The 19,421-nt window shown below is 41.9% G+C and overlaps 1 long non-coding RNA gene across 1 annotated transcript in view; it reads left to right on the top strand.

Moving 5' to 3' along the window:
- LOC118979651 (uncharacterized) overlaps nucleotides 1-15,134 on the top strand; it is a 90,056-nt gene extending 74,922 nt beyond the window's left edge. The window contains exons 3-4 of the long non-coding RNA XR_005064959.1: nucleotides 13,437-13,513; nucleotides 15,075-15,134. This is a non-coding gene — a long non-coding RNA (uncharacterized LOC118979651). The remainder of the gene's footprint in view (nucleotides 1-13,436; nucleotides 13,514-15,074) is intronic.
- The last annotated feature ends 4,287 nt before the right edge of the window (nucleotides 15,135-19,421 follow it).

Below are 19,421 nucleotides of genomic sequence, written 5' to 3'. Positions count from 1 at the left end.
CTAAGGTGGAAATAAAATGGAACAAAGTCTTCTCCCGAGGGCGAGCTGGGTAAGGGCCGAACTGATTGGAAAGGGCATAAGGAAGATCTCTGGATGATTACACTATTTTATATCTTAAAGGTTTGTGTTACATAAATGTATGCATTTGCCAAAGTTCATCAAATGATACACTTAGCAACTGGGCATTTCACTGTATATAAATCTTACCTAAAAAAAGAGAAAACACATGCTGAATTTTAAGCTTCTGTTGAAACCAAACACAGTCATATTTGCAAAGTATAATGCTTTTAGGTAGCTTGCTCTATAAATGACAATTCTTCAAAACAAAGGGTTAATATACTTAATATATAAAAAGCCCATTGAACTCACTAATAATAAGCCATTAAAACTTCGATAGAGAAATGGAAAAAATAAATGAATTTAAAGTTATAAGGAAATATATATGTAACCAATAACCAGGAAATAACATTCAAATTTATTATTAAATAAGTAATTAAATAATCTCTTCTTATTGTGGACCTACTAAGTTTGTATGTATAAATTTGATACAGATTATTAATACATTTATCAAACATATTCAACCTCTCATTGTTTTGTTTTGTTTTTGTTTTGTTTTTATTTATTTATTTTTAGAGAGACGGGAAGGGAAAGAGAAAGAGTGGGAGAGAAACACCAATGTTTGGTTGCCTCTTGTGTGTCCCCTACTGGGGACCTGGCCTGCACCCCAGGCATGTGCCCTGACTGGGAATGGAACCGCGATCGTGTGGTTTTCAGGCCCGCGCTCAATCCACTGAGCTACACCACCCAGGGCAGGTTTTCTTAAAATTAAAATTAAAATAAAACTTGGATTTTTCTAACAAAATAATGAAGTTTGAAGAGAGCAGTAATGCTGGGCAAAGTGTATTGAACAAGCATTCTCAAATATTTCCAACAGGATATAATTTGTTACCATAATTGTTGAAGTGTTTTTGATATGAATAAAGAGTTTAAAAGGAGAATATACTCTGAATTAGCAATTCTACTCTGGGACCCCCTCTAGGAAATAGTCAAAAGTGTACAAAATGCAACTCTAAAACATGTTCATCTCAACATTATTTATAATTACCGAAAACTACAAACAATCTGAATGTTTAACACAAACGGCTGGTAAATTTTTTATTGGAAGGTACTGACTTATTGGAGTGATGGGGCCCTCCCCATTTTCTTTCCTAGGACCCCTTGCTGTCATCTGATTACCGACCAGAATGGGCACAGAGAGGAGGACTTTCCTTCTCGTTTTGTCTGGAGAATAAGGAACGACCAGGGCCAGATTTACACATTGTCTTTCATGGTTTTGTGCATTTCTGAAGGACAAATGTCTCCTGAGGACAAAGGACAATGGTTAGGCAAGCACGTTTCCACGTATCTCTTTCACTAGCCCTCTTTCCCCTCTTTCCATCCCCTCTCCCTTGTCTCTTCCTCTCCTGTCTTTCTCCTGCCAGGGTCTCTGGGCACTGAATGAATCCCAGGACCTGGGAGAAGATGCCTGGGCTGTATTCACATGAGGTTCTCATACGGGTTATTGGAAGTGCTGTTAGGAGCCCCTACATAAGGGGTGGTCATTCCTGAGAGAGAAAACAGAACTGGCTGAAGCAGTGTGGAGAGGAGGCATCCATCCCGGGGGTGGTGGGAGCCCAAAACATGAGGCGGGGTGTGGGAGGCAGGTGAGGGTATATTGTTGAAGACTTGGACTCATGGCTTCTTGGAAAATTAGTAAATGCCGACTGTAAAATGATGTAAGTAATCAAAGTCATGCTTACTGCCAAATCTAAAAAAAACAGCACCCAATGCCTGAAGTGAATTGTTAAAATTCTGGTTCTATTCTCCAGGCTCCAAATCCACTTACAGAGGGGCCCATGATTGACAGGTTCTGTGTTTTGTTTTGTTTTTTGTGATGCTTCCATATATTTTTCATGCTTATTTAACACATATTTGTGCATGTATGTGTACACATGTATATGCATTCATATATAGATTTTTACACAAATAGAATTAATGTTTATATAAAACTTGTTTCATTTTCCATATCAAATTTTATTTTAGACATAATTTCTTATCAGTCCACATATTTTATTATTTTGAATGGCTGTCCAGGTATTCCATAGGTAGACTACAATTTGACTAAAATGATGTTTAAGTTTCTTCTCCACTTACTACTCTCAGAGTGTCTACTGACTTTTGTATTTTATTTTATTTTATTTTACTTTAATTGTTGTTCAAGTACAGTTTTCTGCCTTTTACTCCCATCCCAGCACCCCCCACCCTTCCCACCTCTCTCCCGTTTCCACCCCCCCCGCCTTGTTTTTGTCCATGTGTCCTTTATACTTGTTCCTGCAAACCCTTCCCCTTTTCCCTTGACATTCCCTCTCCTCTGCCCTCTTGTCACTGACCGTGTCCACGGACTTTCTTAGGTAATAAGTAAAGGTGGTAGTGGGATAATGTTGAGAACCATTTGAAAGGCACTTCTTGTTTTAAACAATTCTGCTAGTCGTAGGGGAAACTGTCCTTCTGGGTATCTGGGAGTTTCTCTCCTCCATGGAAGAACCATGCTTTTTGGCCTGACTAGTAGTTCTCAGAAGCTGTCTGTGACGTGAGCTGTGGCAGAAGAGTTGGCATTTGCAGCTAGGTCTTGAAGCATCAGCAGAGGTTCATCAGGCGAGAAAGCTTATTTCTGTCCTGAGCAGAATGCTGCCAGACTGGATTCAGAAGGGAGCGGCTGTTTTCTCATTTTAATCGGTCAATCAACAAACAATTTTTTTAAATACCTGCAGTATACTCGGTTTGAAGCAGCAGGCAAAACACGATTCCTGTTTTTGAATAACTTATACTCTGGTTAGGCTAACAAGATTTCAGGAAGCAGTGAGATCTACTCCGCAGTATGTAAGTGTGTTTGAAATATGCCTTACACACAGGTGCTGTAGGGACGGCAAAGAAAAGTAGAGAAGACTGTGGGCTGTGATCACCAGGGAGGTCTCTCTGTGGAGGGTGAGATGTGAATGCACCTCAGAGAATATGTATAAAACTCCAATAAACAGAGTATTCCAGAGGGACGTTCTAGCCCAAACCAGTGTACAGACATAATTGATAGGAACGTTTGATCAAGGCATTTGGTTGAACAACAGGAAAGTTCCAAATTTTCTGCATTTATTCTCAGGCACCAACGTATCCTACAGTTCTCTTCTGCTCACAAGTCACAGATTCCTCTTAGCAAATAAGTAAAACAAGAATTCCTTATATCATGAAAATAAGTTGCAGGGTTTCGAGATCCTTGATGGTCATGCCTCTCCTGCCTTCAGGTGTCTCATCACTCTCATTACCGAGGTTGGTAGAGAATTTTGATTTATTGCTCTTTCCAAAGTTAGAGCTACACATTGTGTTTGACTTTCAGCTGTTTTGAGCATAATCAGAAGACAGCCCCAGATTTATTTAAAAAGAAACATCTAAATGGATATGATGTTGTCATGAACTCTGTTCTATTAAAAAAATATGGCACTGGTACCTGGCAGACATGTATTTGAGCCTAAGTTTACTTCCAGTATTTTCTGTGTTGCACGCTCAGGTGATAGACACCTCACTCTTCCGCAGGGTTTGCATAGTTACGTGTTCTAGAGATTTCTTGTTTTAACCAGGATTGTGGGAAACCAAGGAGGGTTTAACATCTCAGGAAGCGAGGGATGCAGGAGAACGAGGGCTGTCCTGGGAGTCTGAAGACCTGATTTCCAACCTGGATCTGCCATTTGATTCACTTTACGATCCTGGGCAAGTTCCTTCACTCACAGAGACTGGTTTTGCGAAAGTAAGAAATCTTGTTTAACTAGAACCCTGCATCTTGCTCTAAAGTCCTCTCAGATAAACAAGGTGGAACCACCTCAGGTGTTCTTATTCTACGGAACTACGAATGAATGTGAGGTCAGTCCTAAACTTCTTCAGTTTTATGTGAAATTGGATGCATGAGAATAATACATTTTGGGGGAGAGACTCCACAGTTTCGTTAGATTTCCAAAAAAGTTCATGACCGCCCCGAAGTCAATCACCTCTGGATGATAGGAACTCTGAAGTCTTTTTAAGTTTGGAAACGTTATCCTTCTTAGGTTTTCTTTGTATTTTTTTGTCATAAGACGTAGAATATAAATATTTTACAGGGAGGATTGGCACATATTCCTTTAAGTCACACTTCTTCGCTTTAATGTGAGGCCAATTTTATATTATGGGGAAACATTTTTTTTTTTACTAGGGGGCCCAAAGTCTTATTATAGTTTTTGTTCTGTTAAAGTTGGAGTTGTTCATATGCCAGCGATGGTTTTTTTTATTGCATTATTTACACTGTCTACCTTAAATGACCTGAAGGAGAAAACTGTTTTCTCAACCTAAGAGTGTTTCCTCAGGCTTCTCTAAGGTTTATCCCTGTACAAAGCGGTTAGGCATCCTAAGAGAGATTTTGTTCATTATATTGCTTTATTTCCCTGAAAAATGTCTTTCCTGAGTTATGCACTCTTACTTACTCAGTGTTTACCTTTTCAGTTGGCCACGGTAAGGCCGTGCCTGGGAACAAAGTTTGGGTGTCTTTCCCAGGAGCAAGGTGAAGATATTGCTCAGTGTTACCATATTTCTCATGTAAATATCGCCAATAGGATCCTTTTAAAATTTAATACAGAAAACATTTTTGAAAGATGAACTTGTATTCTTCCTATTAAAAAATGGCATATGCAATGTGTTTCCCTTTTTGCTTTATCTGAAAATTTTTGTTTGCACGCATCTATACGTTCCTACATTTGCTCCAGTGCTACATTCTATGCATTCATTTGGAATTCATTTTCACTGACGAAGAATGTACAGAAGACCCATAAGAAGTGTCATCATTAGGAATGACATTTGTTAACTTTCTTGCCTTCCAGTGTTTCTTTTGTGCATCAGCACTCTTTTCATATTGTTGTGATCAAAGGATACAGTGCAATATACAAACTCGCTTTTACTTTAATGATATATTAAGAGCATTTTCCACTTCTGTTAATTTTCTTGAAAAGCATGATTTTTGATGATGGTTTGCTAGTCTGTGATAAAGATGTATCATTATTTTAAATAATAGTAAGGTTGACATCTTTATACATGAGCGTTTGAACTTTTAAAAATTTACTTAGAAAAAATATCCAGAACTGGAATTACTAAACTAATTTTAAAGATTTTTATGAATATTGGCAATTTGCTTTTCATAAATCTGACAACAATTTACACTCCATACCAGTAACATTTGACTGTGGCTGTTTCTTCATACCATTGCCAACAATAAGCAGCATATTTTCTTATATTATCTCATTTCTCATATTATTTCATATAATTTTATTTTCTTAGATTATTTCAAAGAAATGTGTGTCATTGTTCAAAATTATGTTTCTTCTATTTTATGATTTAATATTTTTTTAAAGTTTATTAACCATGTGGAATTTTCTGCATGTGAATTATCCATTCTTGTTCTCTGCCCATCTTCCTATTGAAGCATCTGGCTTTTTGTCCTTATTGTTTTGCCAAAGTTCTTTATATGTTAGGAATACTATCCCTTTGCCGTCTATCTTACATTTGTTTCTTCCATTCACCAGCTGTTTTTCCATTGCTGTGAGAGGCACACAGAGCAGAGAAGACACCTGCGAACACCTGAGCTGGACTCTGGGTTCAGAGTGCAACTCAGAACGGACTCAATATCTTTATTCATCTCCTTCCTTACCTCTGAATTGGGAGAATAGTGCCCTTTCCCTCATAACCACAATACTTGGAACAATGCCTGGAATGGGATGGACACTCAATGAACACTAACCAGTTTTATTAGTTAGAACTTATTTCCAAATATCCAGTTTTATATCATGCCAAATAAATAGTTGTCTCATATCTTTGTGCAGGTGGGGAGTTTGACGGGAGAATCAAAGGCAAATAAAGAATGCCTGTGTCAATGCCATGAGCACTTTGTGTCAGCTTTATAAAGAACAGATGATACTTCTCCAATTCCAGGTTTGATTTACAAATAAATCTGGGCGCATAGAAAAAGGTAACTTGATATACTTGGAATGGGCCGGTCATCAAATGTGTATTATTACATCTGTTTAATTGTTTTAAGCGAGAGATGGTGTTTCAGTGACCTTTCCCTATGAAGATCTCAGGATGCCCCACAGGTCTTCAGGTTAAGCTTCATCTTTTCCACCCAGGAAACAATCCTCTCTGATTTAAAAAGAAAGAAAATGGCAGGCGTAGCAGGAGGCTTCTTCATGAAGGAGCAGCCGTTAGCCATCTACCCTGGAAGGGCGTAGAGCAGCTCTGCTTGAGATCGGAGACCCCATCAGCTGAAAATCAAACAAATTATGTTCCAAATCTGGTTTTGACAGGAGAAGGGAAAAGCCTCCAGTCTGAGAATAATCGCATCCACTGTATCTTCATTCCCCGAATGAGGACTCTCTTACATTTCAGTTAGTCAGTGTGCAATGTTCCTTTTATTTCTGTTCTCAAAGTCTTGACATCACTAAAAATAAATGACTCAATTACACTTGTGCATAAGCAGCTGGAAAACGACCCAAATCTTTCCAATCTCTAAACTGTGTAAACAGAGACACCAGAGAGGGGGGAAAAAAAGAGAGAGAGAGAGAGAGAAAAAAGGAAACAAAAGTGAAGGGAGCCAGAGAATTTTAAAAATTCAAAGTTTTACAAAAGAAGCTTCCCAGGGAAGAGTGTAGAATGTATATTCCATGTCTTTGTTCTGGGTGGCACATCACAGTCCATAAACTTCTGGGTCCAGAACGCAAGCCAGGTGGGAAAGAGGATCAACAACTTTACAAACACCTTGTGCCCAGCCAAACACATTCCAAAGCTCATCATGGGAAAAGGTTGGCAGCTGCCTCTGGTCAGATGCCCCAGGATGTTGGGGGCCTCATCTAGAACATGAAACCTAATGGAAAAAATGGAAACAGAATCCTGGCTGGCCAGCAGGCCCCAAAAGACAACCACAAACCCCCCTCAGTTTCCAAAGACTGGTCTTTTGTGGTGGGTCTTTGCACAGAAAGCACAGTTACAGTAATGAAATGTTCCAAGCGTCCTCCACACCCACCCACAGCATTCTTTCTTTTATTTACTGTCTTGGGTGGGAGAATATACTCTCCTAGTGTCCTTTTGCAAGGAAAGCAAAGCAGGTTTGGCCAGTAGAAAACCTGATTGTCCTTAGTCCTTCTTTCATGTTACTCAGGAGATGAAGGAAAAGGTCAAGGTAGCCGTGCCGCTCAGCTGCATCACCCTGTGTCAGGCTGCACGCTATCTACACGCTTCAAGAGGAAAACTTCCTTTGCTTACGATGAAAGTAGGTCACCCGGCGGTGAAAGGGGAATGAGACTTAACCGAGGAAAATGAGAAGTGGAAGCTTGGGTTAAACCCGGGGCCTTCGTGCTTGGTGCTTCTTAAACCCTCGGTGCTTCTTCTGCAAAGCTGACCAGAGGGAAAGGCATATACTTCTCCACGACCTCTCTCTCCTTCTGCTCTCCCAGACCTTGCTTGGCTCTTATTTTAATCAGTAAATGAAGCGTCTGTGGGAGCCAAGGAATCTATAAAGGGACCCTGCGAGGACAGTGGCAGAGCTCTCTTCTTTCTCCACACAAAGACAGGCCAGAGGGGAATGGCTGAAATTGCTTACAGCAGGATTCAGGTTCGGCACGAGGAAAATCTCTCTGAGTGCGCCGGGCCTCTGGAATGCATTACGAAGGGAGGTGAAAGAATCCACTTCTGAGATCTCCGAGGACGCCCTGGAATGCTAATCTTTCCTTAATGGCTCATATTTTGTTGTAATCAGAGGTGGAGGCAAGGGGGAGCTTTCAAGTCCCTTTCACTCCTGAGACTGGAACATGAAATTTGGCAGTAGAATGAAATAGCAGTTGTCCTGTGACATCTGCAGTATCCAAACCCCCCTCTGTTTAGGTCACTGGAAGCCCCTGAGGTACCTGTGCTCTACTGGGGACTGGGTTTGGTTGGGGACTGAGTATACAGATGTCACAGGGTGTGTGGGTGGAGGAAGGGGGATATTGGGGAGAAAAGGATCACATTGAAAACAACAGGAATAAAAAGACCGGAAAGTGAGTCTGAGCCAAAATTTTTAGGAAGTGCTGAAATTTGAGTGAAGGAAATGACAGTAATCTAACAAATATTCCAACGGGTAGGAACCATGCCAGAATGGAAAGCAGAGCCAAGGCTCCCAACCTGGGCAGAAGGAAGATGAAAAGGGTGAAGACTAGGAGCAGAATTTTATTTATAGGACCCCAGAGAGGAACAGTCTCACCACAGGTGTGTCAAAGGAGTTGAGAAGGAAGTGAGTGAATGAACGAAAATAATGCACAAAAAACATGTTATTATCTGGCTAGTGTGGCTCAGTGGATTGAGTGCTGGCCTGCGATTAAAGGTCACCAGTTCGATTCCCAATCAGGACACATGCCTGGGTTATAGGTGAGGTCCTCCACTGGGGACATGCAAGAGGCGACCAATTGATTTTTCTCTCACACATTAAAGTTTTTCTCTTCCTCCTTCCACTTTCCTCCCCTCTCTCTAAAAAATAAATAAATCTAAAAAAATACATTATTAACCAAAGCAAGCATCCATAAATTTATAAGTGGCCTTAAGGATGGCTTCGAGGATATCTTTATAATAATATGACTATGTTACTCTTAGGCCCTTTTACTTCCTGGGGGTGGGATTGGTATAAACTTGTATTTGCTTTTGAAGATGCTTCACACAGGTAAATGAGAGCCACATTTGAGAGGGTCATGGACTGACAATCAGCAAAGATCCTGTGGATGGGCCTGACTGTCAAGGTCATCATCGGGGCATAGACAATTAGGTGAGATGTTCAGGTCACTTTAAGGTCCACAGCATAGTATTAAGATAATACTGATTAGTTCATCTGGATTGTGACAGTATTTGCCTGTGCAGAGAGTGGTACCTTTTTCCCTTCACTTCTTTTCTCCAGAGCAACTTTGTCATCTAAGTATGCTCATTTCTATTGATTAGTTTGGTAGAAACAACCTGTATGTTGAGGCGCCAGGGTATGGGCTAGTCGCCACGTTGCTGTCCAGTTTGTGAGTCTTCGAGCCAGCATGCACAGAGAAGTGGTTAGCCCTCCTTTCCTTCATGCTTCATAGTGACATCCATTCAATATTTTTTTGTCCTATCAACTAACTGTGGAATAAGGAGTCAAAGATGAATAAGATTGGGCTCCTGCTGTCAGGACAATCTATTCAGGAAGAGCCATTAGCCTGCCTCAGGCTTGTGTGTCAGGAGCCCATACAGAGAGGAGGGACAGGATGGAGCCACTATTGATGAGCATCAGGGCTCCTGGCATCGCATTTTGATTGACTGAGACACTGATGTAAGGACAGAATGTAATCAATGGAGGTTAGTGGAAGTCATAACCCTTGGAGAAGACTGGTTAACGCCCTATGCCATCTGCTTTCCTTCATCACAGGACAGAATTTTAACGGAAATACTTGAAACATCGTCATTCTCTAAGATGAAGAACAAGGACAATGAAACTACTTACAAACCACAGCAGCCAAGGTGCTGTAACTCCCTAGGCAAATGTTTAACACTTGGGTTTCCCTTCCTTGATGCCTCTCATCGGATGGCTTTAAGGAAAGAGGTTCTAAGATTTTCCTGCTCCTTGGGGATGGGTGGTGGAGTGACATGATTGTTGAATGGCAGGGGTGATGTTAATGACCCAGGGCTGGGAGCTGTTGAACTGGTGGTAATCGTCTGAATCTTACTGACATTTCTAGGAAGGAATTTTGGCCTTTATAATTTTGGCTGCAAAGAGTTGCTAAAATAATCCCCCCCCTCCCCTTTCTCATTTCCAGCTCCTCTGGGGAAGAGGAAAACCCCAGACACCAGCTTTCTGGTAACATCAGAAGCTTCCCATAACCATGTACTATAAATTATGATAAGCACGACCCTTCTCTTTTTCTTCCTCTTTGTTTCGCTCCCTGAGCAATATTGTGAGTCTACACAATCTCTTAAGGGACTTGGCTGGCAATCAGTTGAAGATACAGTTCCTTTGGCAGCAGTTCCAAGCGACTAGGCTAATGTATTCCTTTTTGCCTAGTTTCTACAAGGTCGCATGTTGGTTCTATGCAGCTAAGGGACTGGAAGAAACCAAAGTATGAAGAAAGTTAAGGCACAAACTGGCAAAGGCACTCAACCAACCAGTCTTGTCTCACCCACTTTAAGCCACAGGTCTGTATATGTGTAGCTGAGTGACTGCCTCCTCTGGGTGTGGTCTCCTGATGGGCAGTGAGGTCCAGGTGCTCCGGTTGACCAAGAGGCAGCTGAGGCTATGATGAATCTCAGCAGAGGTCAAATCCTCTGGGATGACTTCATTTTCAGTGTAGCATGACTTCCTTTAACTGTGCCTTTGGTCTTGTGGAATCTGGCTGTGGTTAGGATCGGAGGACCTGTTTTGCAAAAATACTGCTGGAAACAAAGATCATGGACCACGCTTGCCCAAGCGAACTATAGAAAAAAAGACTATTTATTAAGGCCATTTTCCTGCCTATCTCGGAATTATAAGAAATGAACTTTCTTATTTCCAACACTAGCTACCCATGTGACCTAGGGCAAGTTGTAAGCTTCTCTGCCTGCCAATCCCTCATTTGTAAAAGGATGGGTGGGGAGAGGCAAATGATCTCTGAGTTTCCCTATTGCTCACTTGGAATGAGCCTACGAAACCAAGTCTTACTTTTTCTAAAGTACATTACTGGTAAATGAAAATATTTTTTCCTACTATCTGAAAAACAAATACACACATACAGTCTTATCAAACCTTAACTGAGGTTTCCAACCATTATCTTAAATTTTATTTTGTAGAAACTGAAACAAATTCAGAACCAAATGTATTATCAGCATGAAATCGGTCAAGCCTTAGTCTGTCTCAGTTTAATAAAGTGCAATGAGATGGGGCAGCCTGGACGAGTCCCTCTTTGAGGCTGGGCCACATCCACAGATGCTGCAAGGAAATTTGGTCCAGCAAAAACCAAGGCTCACAGAGTATGCATGTCTAGCTCTCATGGCCTCCTGAAAGCTTCCCTGTCTGCACCATGTACCGAATTGTTCATTAAGAGGACATTTCCCCCCCATGCCCACAGTTTAACTCAACTTACTGCCAGTGGTTCCTTGATATTGCCTTGCTGTGAATCGACCCTGCTAACCTTGGTGCTTATTCTTTTGTTTGATGGTGGGAACTTGATGGTGGGTACTATGGTCCCAGCTAAACTTCCTTCCGTAAGACTTCATTCACCCAAATACGCTACTTTAGGACTGTTTGGTTGAACCTGGCCTCAACCTCTACACCATGGGCATGATGCTTAGCCATTTTAGCTGATTTTCTTGAGTGGCTCTTGAACATGGTAACAGATAACAGATGAAATCAGAGTGCACAGAGTCAAGAATCTAAGAAGATTTGACAGGGTTTCTGGTGGATGAGCAGGGACTACAAAGCAAGTGATAATCCCAAATTTAGGTGAATAGTGTGACTCAAGAATGGGTAGTAGGATTCTAGCTACGAGACTAGCCTTTAGAGTTTGGGTTTTAGCTCCTGATAGTGATGATGGTGAGGGTTCTTAGAGGAATGAGGTTCTAATGAGTCCAGGAATCCTTCAGGTTTATAATAGTAACACTGATTAGAAAACTTTAACACAGCAGCATCTTTATTTACAGGGCAATTGTGAGGTATTCTGCATGCAGTCTGCAATGTCTGAAGAAATGCACACATGACCTTTATTCTGTGGCTTGATACAGATGAGGGCTCTGCTGTTGCCCCCTTTCTCTGAAGGTGTCCAGCTGAACTTACATGGTCCAAATAAATCATGTTTAGCCAGGTCTTGGAAATTTCAATGTTTTCAGATTTCCTGGGTCAGGTCAATTCCATGCAGTCAATATTTCCTCTTGTGAAACGGCCAGAAGTAGGGTTGCCATTACCGGAAGTGAGTTGAGCAATAGTGAGTGAGGACAGCAAGGTGAAACCAAGAGAGAGAGGAAGTGATTCTAGTACACAAGTCCAGATCGAGTTAGGGGAGAGGGCTCTTCCTGAGGACTTCATAGGTACTTAGGAATGAATGCATGAATAAACCACTCTTTCCAGTTCTTTTAGGATAAAGAATTCAAGCTAAAGAGCCTTATCCAAAGTGACATACCAGGTCATGGTTAAACCATTAAGGAGGTGACTCCACATTGGGTCCTATAATGAAAAGCTTTGTACTTCTAATGCCAGTGCAGGTTGGTTCTGGGGGCAAGTTGAGTTGTGGGGATGAAGAGGTGTGAGGAGGCAGAATTGTGTGCTGGGTACGGCTTTTCAGGGCAGGGTTTTTCAGAGCCAACCCGCTTCTGGCAAAAGATACTACTCTCTAGGCAAGTGTCTATTTGCTATGTTAATCTAATACAACATTAACTTCTGAAACAGTTGCATTTATTTTGCCAATTTTCCAAGCTCAGACCAGGAATGGAATTAATAAAGTAACAGAGGCATTTTGGATGGTGAAGCTCTACTTTCAAAATGCCCACATCTGTTTAATTTTCCACTTTCTTCCCAAATTCCAATTCCTGGAAAGAGCCTTAGAAATCTAAACCTCTTGTTTACAGATGAGAAAACTTAGGCCCCGGAGAAGTAGAGGGTTTGCTCCAGGCCACATAGCTGGCTAGGGGAAAACGAGGATCAGAATTCAAGACTTTAGGCGTCTAGAAAGTACCTTTTCAACCCTAACCCAATCTTTTAACTTGTTAGTGGATATCACTTAAGGGTTTTGAGAGATTGCTTAGCGTCAGGGAGCAATCACCCTTCCTGTTGCGGTGACCATGGCTCTGCCTCTGTGTGTACCTGCAACCCTGTAGGTTCACTGCAACCCGAGGGAGGGTTGCAATGGTGAGAGAGGATCCTCAGTCCTTCTCCTTACGAAGCCTTTAGCCCCTAGTGAAGGACTCGCAAAGCTGTGTTTTTGTGTTAATCCCTCTTCATTGTTTTCATCCAAAGCCCCCTTTGGACCATGCCCTGTCCAGCTCCCAGTCATGACACTCTCTTTCATGAAAGTGTAATTCAGAAGAGCGAAACGCATGCTTTCCCCACAGTTAGCCCTTAGTTCTTGGTGAAGCAGCCCTGCTAACTCAGAAAACACAGCAAGAGGGGGTTGAAAAGCCTTTAATGTCTAGAAAGGATGGAAACTGCCCTAAACAGGAAAATGACTGGTTCAGGGCCTCGAAGACTGGTCAAGTCAGGAAGGGAACTGGATTCCACAGCTCTTATCTTATTACTCCTTTACAAGAATTGAGTCTTCTCAAAATTCAAAAGCACTCTAAAAATTCTAAGATACTCCTTTAAACTTCTCGTTTTGGCACAGTGGGCAAATCTCCTGGCAGGATCACATCTCTGGATTCCTGCTACCAGCCTAGGACTTGGGAGATTGCCCTGGACAAGGTGGGCACTCAATGTACTTGCTGAATGAATGAATGAATGGACACTGATATAAGTTATTAACTGACACTCATCACCCACAGACATGTACGACACACAGTTTGCAAAATTGACTTTGCTCATTATGCTCCTAGAAGAGCTGTGTGTAGGATTTTTGAAAATCTGTTAAATTCCACAGAAAGTGGAAAGGAAGATACTTCTGTATACCTCTCTCCACAGATGAAATGCAAAATGGGCTTTTGATGTAGAGTGTCAGGCTGGCCTCAAAAATATTACAAGACTACCTTCCAACCGACTTTCACCTTCTGAAGAGAGAGTAGGAGATGGGAGAGATACTGTTTCCTTTTAAACGCAGACCAGTTTGGGAGAAACAGAAGGACATGAAGAAAAGGGAACGGAGAAGTATGGAAAAAATAAAAACTATGTTTTCCTTTTCCTTAACTATGCTAAGTATGTTAGTATTTACAAAACATTTTCTGATCCACTGTCTCATTTTATACTTCACACAATTCCGTTGACGCCATTACTGCTCCCCCTTCACAGACAAACATACTGAGGCACAGGGGTATAAGCCTGCGCTCAGAGGTGACTCTCCAGATGTTAGAGCTGGTGTTTTTGCCCGCCCCTCACTCCTCTGTAAATGTCACACGGGTGGCAATGTCACAGCCACCTGCACCCATGCAGGCTTTCATCCATGGATCATGAAGTGAGGGATTTTGTGGTGAATCTGTCTCAAAAATGATGGATGTCGTACACTGGTACACATTCCCTATTTTAGTTGACAGCATCACCTTGTGGATGAAAATACATGTGGTGTGTGTTTTTATTTGTAAATATATGTATACCCTGTCAATTAGGGATAACGAGCCAAGCTATTATGCTGTCAGTCAGCATTATTTAAGGTCTGAGAATTCTTTCGCCCGAGTTTGTGTTTTAGTCACCAACTATTAAAGAGTGATCAAATACTAACATTTCACTGATGAGAAAACAGAAGGAAATCTGATTTGTTTCTGGCCAACTTGGTAAAATTCACCCCAGTTGTGTTTGCTTAATTAATATTTTTTGAAAAGCAGGGATTAGAATTTGGAGAACTTGTGGGCTCTGCGGTGAGAACTAAATGGGCAAAGTGAGACCACAGCAACAGAGCAGAATCTTCTTGTTTAAGATGAGAGGATGCTAGGGCTTCAAGTCCAGAGGCTTGGAAGTCCTGCCGTTGCCACTTTGGGTGATCTTCAAACTCTCTTAACCTCAGTCTCTTTATCTCTAACATACCTGAAACAATGTTAAGTTTATTATATGGTCATCAAATGTCTAGTAACCGGGGTCCATATTTTTAATTTTTAAGAGAAGAAGACTCTGTGTCTAATGACAGGAAAAGAAAACCCACGACAGCCAGGCATCTAAGTGTGGACACAGTTCCCACCACTCAAGCCAAAATTTAGACACATTTTAGCAGGAACCTCAGCTGATTAAAATTCTTTTGCTGTGGTAGACACACAGGTTCATAAAAATATTTTTTTGTTACCCACAGTGGAAAATGACAGACACCTTAATTTTTTTCCAGAAAGTTTTCTACAATAAGAACATAAAACTAACCCCACAACTTCTGGACGACAAGAAAAAGGCAATTGATCCCAAATTAATAGATTATCAATCATTGTAAGAGATTATAATAAATTATTCAATTTTGTCTTTTGAAACTTGTTAATCTGAATGATTATTTGATGGAGAAATCAGCAATTTGCATTCCATTACACATGAGGCCTTGATAAAATGTTTCCTTCTGAAATTTTATTGGAAAAGTTATTTTCTTTTTTTTTTTCTTATAAGAGAGCCTTTTGGGGCAACCCATGGACAGTCAGAATGAATTATAAATTATATTTCATGCCCATGGAGTCTGAAAAAAGCCAGCCTACTTGCCGATGCTACCATGCCAGCCTCCCTCCCCCTCTCCACCCTCCCCCTAGAAGAACCCTCACAAAGGAAGGTCTTCAAGGAAAATTTTCGGTTCAAATTTCCCGGCTTTTTGTCAGTTGGTACCAAAGCCGCAGCCACCTTCCCCCCACGGGCTGTGGTGGCTTTGTTTTTTCTTCCCCCGCATTTGCTACTTGTCAGCCTGGGTGTCCTGTGTCGCACACTTACAGTAGGCAGAGCGCTGATGACAGATGGTGGGGGGGCTGGGGCTGGGGCCTCGGGCGCGGGGCCAGAGGATCTGCCTCGCCTCCGGCATGTGCAGCCCAGAGGCTCCTCCCTGAAGCCTTGTCCCTCCGGTTGGGTCTCCGGGCGTGTTTGTGTGTGCCTGCGCCCACGTGGCATGTTTGGTTGTTGTTGTTGTTGTTATTGCTGTGGTTGTTTTTGTTGCTGTTTGGGCCAATGACAACAGAGGCCTCGCTGGCTGGCTGCTGCTTTCCTGGCTTGGCAGTTTCCAGACTCCCAGACAGGAAATTCTCCCAGCTGTGAATTGGCCCATTTTTCTGGAGAGAGAAAAAAGAAAAGAGTTTTGTGGGATCTTTTGCTTTTCTCACGGGAGCAGGACGCCTCGAATGCAAACAGGGTGAAGCAGGGGAGATGAAGGGGTGTAAGGGGAGCGGGGGAGTGATCCCTCAGAGCACAGACAGCGCTGTCACTGGAGCCAGATGAGGGGCTGCCCCAAAGGCCGTCATGGGTTTCAGCAATGTGAGTCCCTTTCACTGCCATTCGTTCCTTCAACATATATTTGAGAGCTCGCACTGCGATCGCCGGTTTGCTGGGACGTGAGGACACACCAGGAAACAACATAGGCAAGGATGTATGTCTCATGGAAGTAGCGGTCGGGTAGGCAAAATGCAAGTAAGCAAACACACACCACAACCACATACTCTGGTTAGTGTTTTCTGTGCAGTTTAATAGGCTGCAAAGTGAGACATGGATGGCGATGATGATAGCAATAATAATTATTTATAGCTTTAAGGAATACTTCTATGCCAAGCACTGCTCTCATTTAATTCTCATAATAATGCGATGAAGTAAATACTATGAAAATTTTCATAATAATGCTACAAAGGCATTTGGGGGTGGTCCAGGAAGGCCTCTCTAAGGAGATGAATTATGGGATGAGACACGAAGAATATAAAGGAGCTGAGGGAGAGAACAGCAAATGCAAAGGTCCTGAGGTAAGGAAGACTGTAAATATATTCACGTTGCTGAGAAAGACCTATAGGATAGGGTACAGAGATAAGTTGGTGACAGGGATGGGAACTGGGGCTCTGGAATGGGTTGGGATAAACCCGGAGAACAGGCAGGACCCTTGTTGAGGACTATGTTTGGGGAGGGATGTGAGAATCAGAAGCCATTTTTGGATTTAGAGTTGGGAAGAGATGTGATTGGAATGACATTTTTGAAAGATTTCTCTTTCTGTACCGGAGAGGAAGAAATGGATAGAATCAGACAAGTGTGGAAGTGGGAGTATAGGAGGTTATTACTAAAAAGAAAGGAGGATGGTATGAATTAGTACAGGAGCTGTGAACATGGAGAAGTAGAAGGATTAGGTACCTATGTTGGAGACAAAGGTAAGGGGAGGTGCTGGTCAACTGAGTCAATGAGGTGACAAAGCGAGATAGCTGGCACCCTGGTTTCTGACTCTGGCCATTGGACGGTAGTGAAAGTGCCACTTACTGAGATGGAAAGGACTGGTGATGAACTGGGGGTTCTTTCCTTAGGATCCGGAATGAGAGGGGACCCCTTCATACCCTAGAGAGGTGCTCAGAGAGGAAACCTGGGGCTCAGCAATGAGAGGAAATACCTCCCACTGAGTGGAAGGAAGACCCACCAGATAGCCACAGGAAAATTTCTTCACATATGTGAGGTGACGTTTTACCCTCTAGCTTCCGTCCTTTGTCTTATTTGATCCTCAGGATAGAACTGTGATATAACTATGACCATCTCAATTTTATAGGTGGAGGAAAGGAGACGTACATTTCACAGTCACATAGCTAGCGACACTAGTTATTGCTAACGTGAATTGAAAGTTGACTTTGTCCCAAGCACATAGTCCCGTGCACTTGACATATGCTGTCTTCATCATCCTATAAGGTAGAGATATTAGTCTCACTTCATTCTGAGAGGAGAAATTGAGGCATAGGAAGTTTAAATAACGTGTTCAAGGTTATACGGCTATGAGTATATCATGGATCACTGTAAGTAATAGAAGTGGACTTCACATCTGGCCTCCTGTTTGCCTCCTGTTTAACCAGTGTGCTATATGGAATGTGATTGAATTAGGATTCTGAATTTCTCACCCTTTTACTGTTTACCTCCTTATTATTCTGAAATGCGTCCTCAGTGCTACTTCTGATGATTTATGTATCGGGGGCATTTTCAATTTCACTTTAGGTCGCCAGGTGCCCATTCTTCAAGTATTTTCCTCCAAAGACTATACAGCATTATGATACGACCTCTGGAAAGAGACCATACCTTGAAGTGACAAATTTTCAATCAAAATTTGAAAAGATGTTGTAAGAAATAAATGTGGTATATCTGTTTGGTACTTCGAATAACTCTTGTTACAAGTTATGAGCAATTAATAGGCAGTCATGGTTGCCTATTTTTTTCTCCCAGATTTAAAAAAGTGGTTCAATGTCCATTGTACTAATAAACATTTTTGAGCATGTCAGAAAAAAATTTAAAAACAAAAGACAGAACTTATGAAACAATTTGGTCTCTGTTTATCTATTTATTGGAAAACATCTTTCCCTTCTACAACTTCTTATTTTCCTGAAAGCCCTGAGCCAAGTAGGAAGGCAGACATATAAACATTATATTAGTTTCCTTTTTCTATCTCTTAAAAGATGTCTCTGCACATAACAAAGATGAAAGAATTAGGCCACTGACAGTCCCCACATTTACCCCGGCGAGATCCTGTAGGTTATCATTGTGGCAGCACCTTGAAGGCCCCTTCACATGACATTTCTTGGTGGAGGGCAAGGGAGGAGAGGGACTGGTTCACCTCCATTTGTTCACATGTACCTGATTGGCGGCCTGGCTGCGGGCGTGAGGGTGACGACGGGCAAGCGTTCTGGCACCGCACAGCCTTCCAGGGAGCTGTTCGTTTCCCACATTAAATAACCACAGGCAATTTAAAAAGTAAAAAAAAAAAAAAAAATTTAACCCCGTGCTATTGGTTGTTTGGATAAATGTTCTGCCTTGGTATCTCATACCCAGAGGATGGTGCACAGCTGCTTCACGTGGCTGGCTCTGAAGACGAAGTGAGATGATTTTTGTCTGTCGTGGCCACCATCCAATTAGGCAGCAAGGATAAGAGAGGCAACAGGATTACTCCATGTTTCGCAAAAGGCAGACTGCCCAACATCAGTTTCTGTTCTACCCAAAATGTGCTCCTCAGTTAGGTTCGGGAAATGTTGTGTTTTATTCCTGCCACATATTGGCACATTCAAAGCTCTGTTAAGTCCTATAGTCAAGAAACTTGCTTAATTTTTCTGAACATGGTATGTTCAAACTACTGCCACCAATATTAATGATTCGCTGTGTAACTGACACCCTGGCCAGATAGATCATCCTTTAGCCCACAGGAGGTGTGTTAACACCAAATCCCTCTCCAAATAAAGCTTTAAGAGAAAAAATTAGCCTTGGGCAAGGTGTTTCCAGTCAGATGACCTAGGGCTCAAGTACTGGCTTAGACGGAGAGATTCTGTAATTTGGGGCAAGCATAGGTGCATTCCTTGGGTCCCTTCATCTGTAGAATGAGAAAAGGCATCTTTCCTGTGATTTGTTCACTCATCAGTGAATCCACGATTTGTGATTGCATGACTTCTTTGGAGAATTTATTTATTTAACAAATATTTACTGAACATCCTCTGCCTTTTTGTTCTATCCAGGCCCTGATATATTGGACCATGCCCACCCACATTAGGAA

Source organism: Sturnira hondurensis, unplaced genomic scaffold (genome assembly GCF_014824575.4).
Source record: "Sturnira hondurensis isolate 20B ecotype Veracruz unplaced genomic scaffold, ASM1482457v3 Scaffold0022566, whole genome shotgun sequence".
NCBI classification, from domain to species: domain Eukaryota; kingdom Metazoa; phylum Chordata; class Mammalia; order Chiroptera; family Phyllostomidae; genus Sturnira; species Sturnira hondurensis.
The sequence above is the reverse complement of the archived record's forward strand: the minus strand, read 5'-3'. Positions and strand labels throughout refer to the sequence as shown.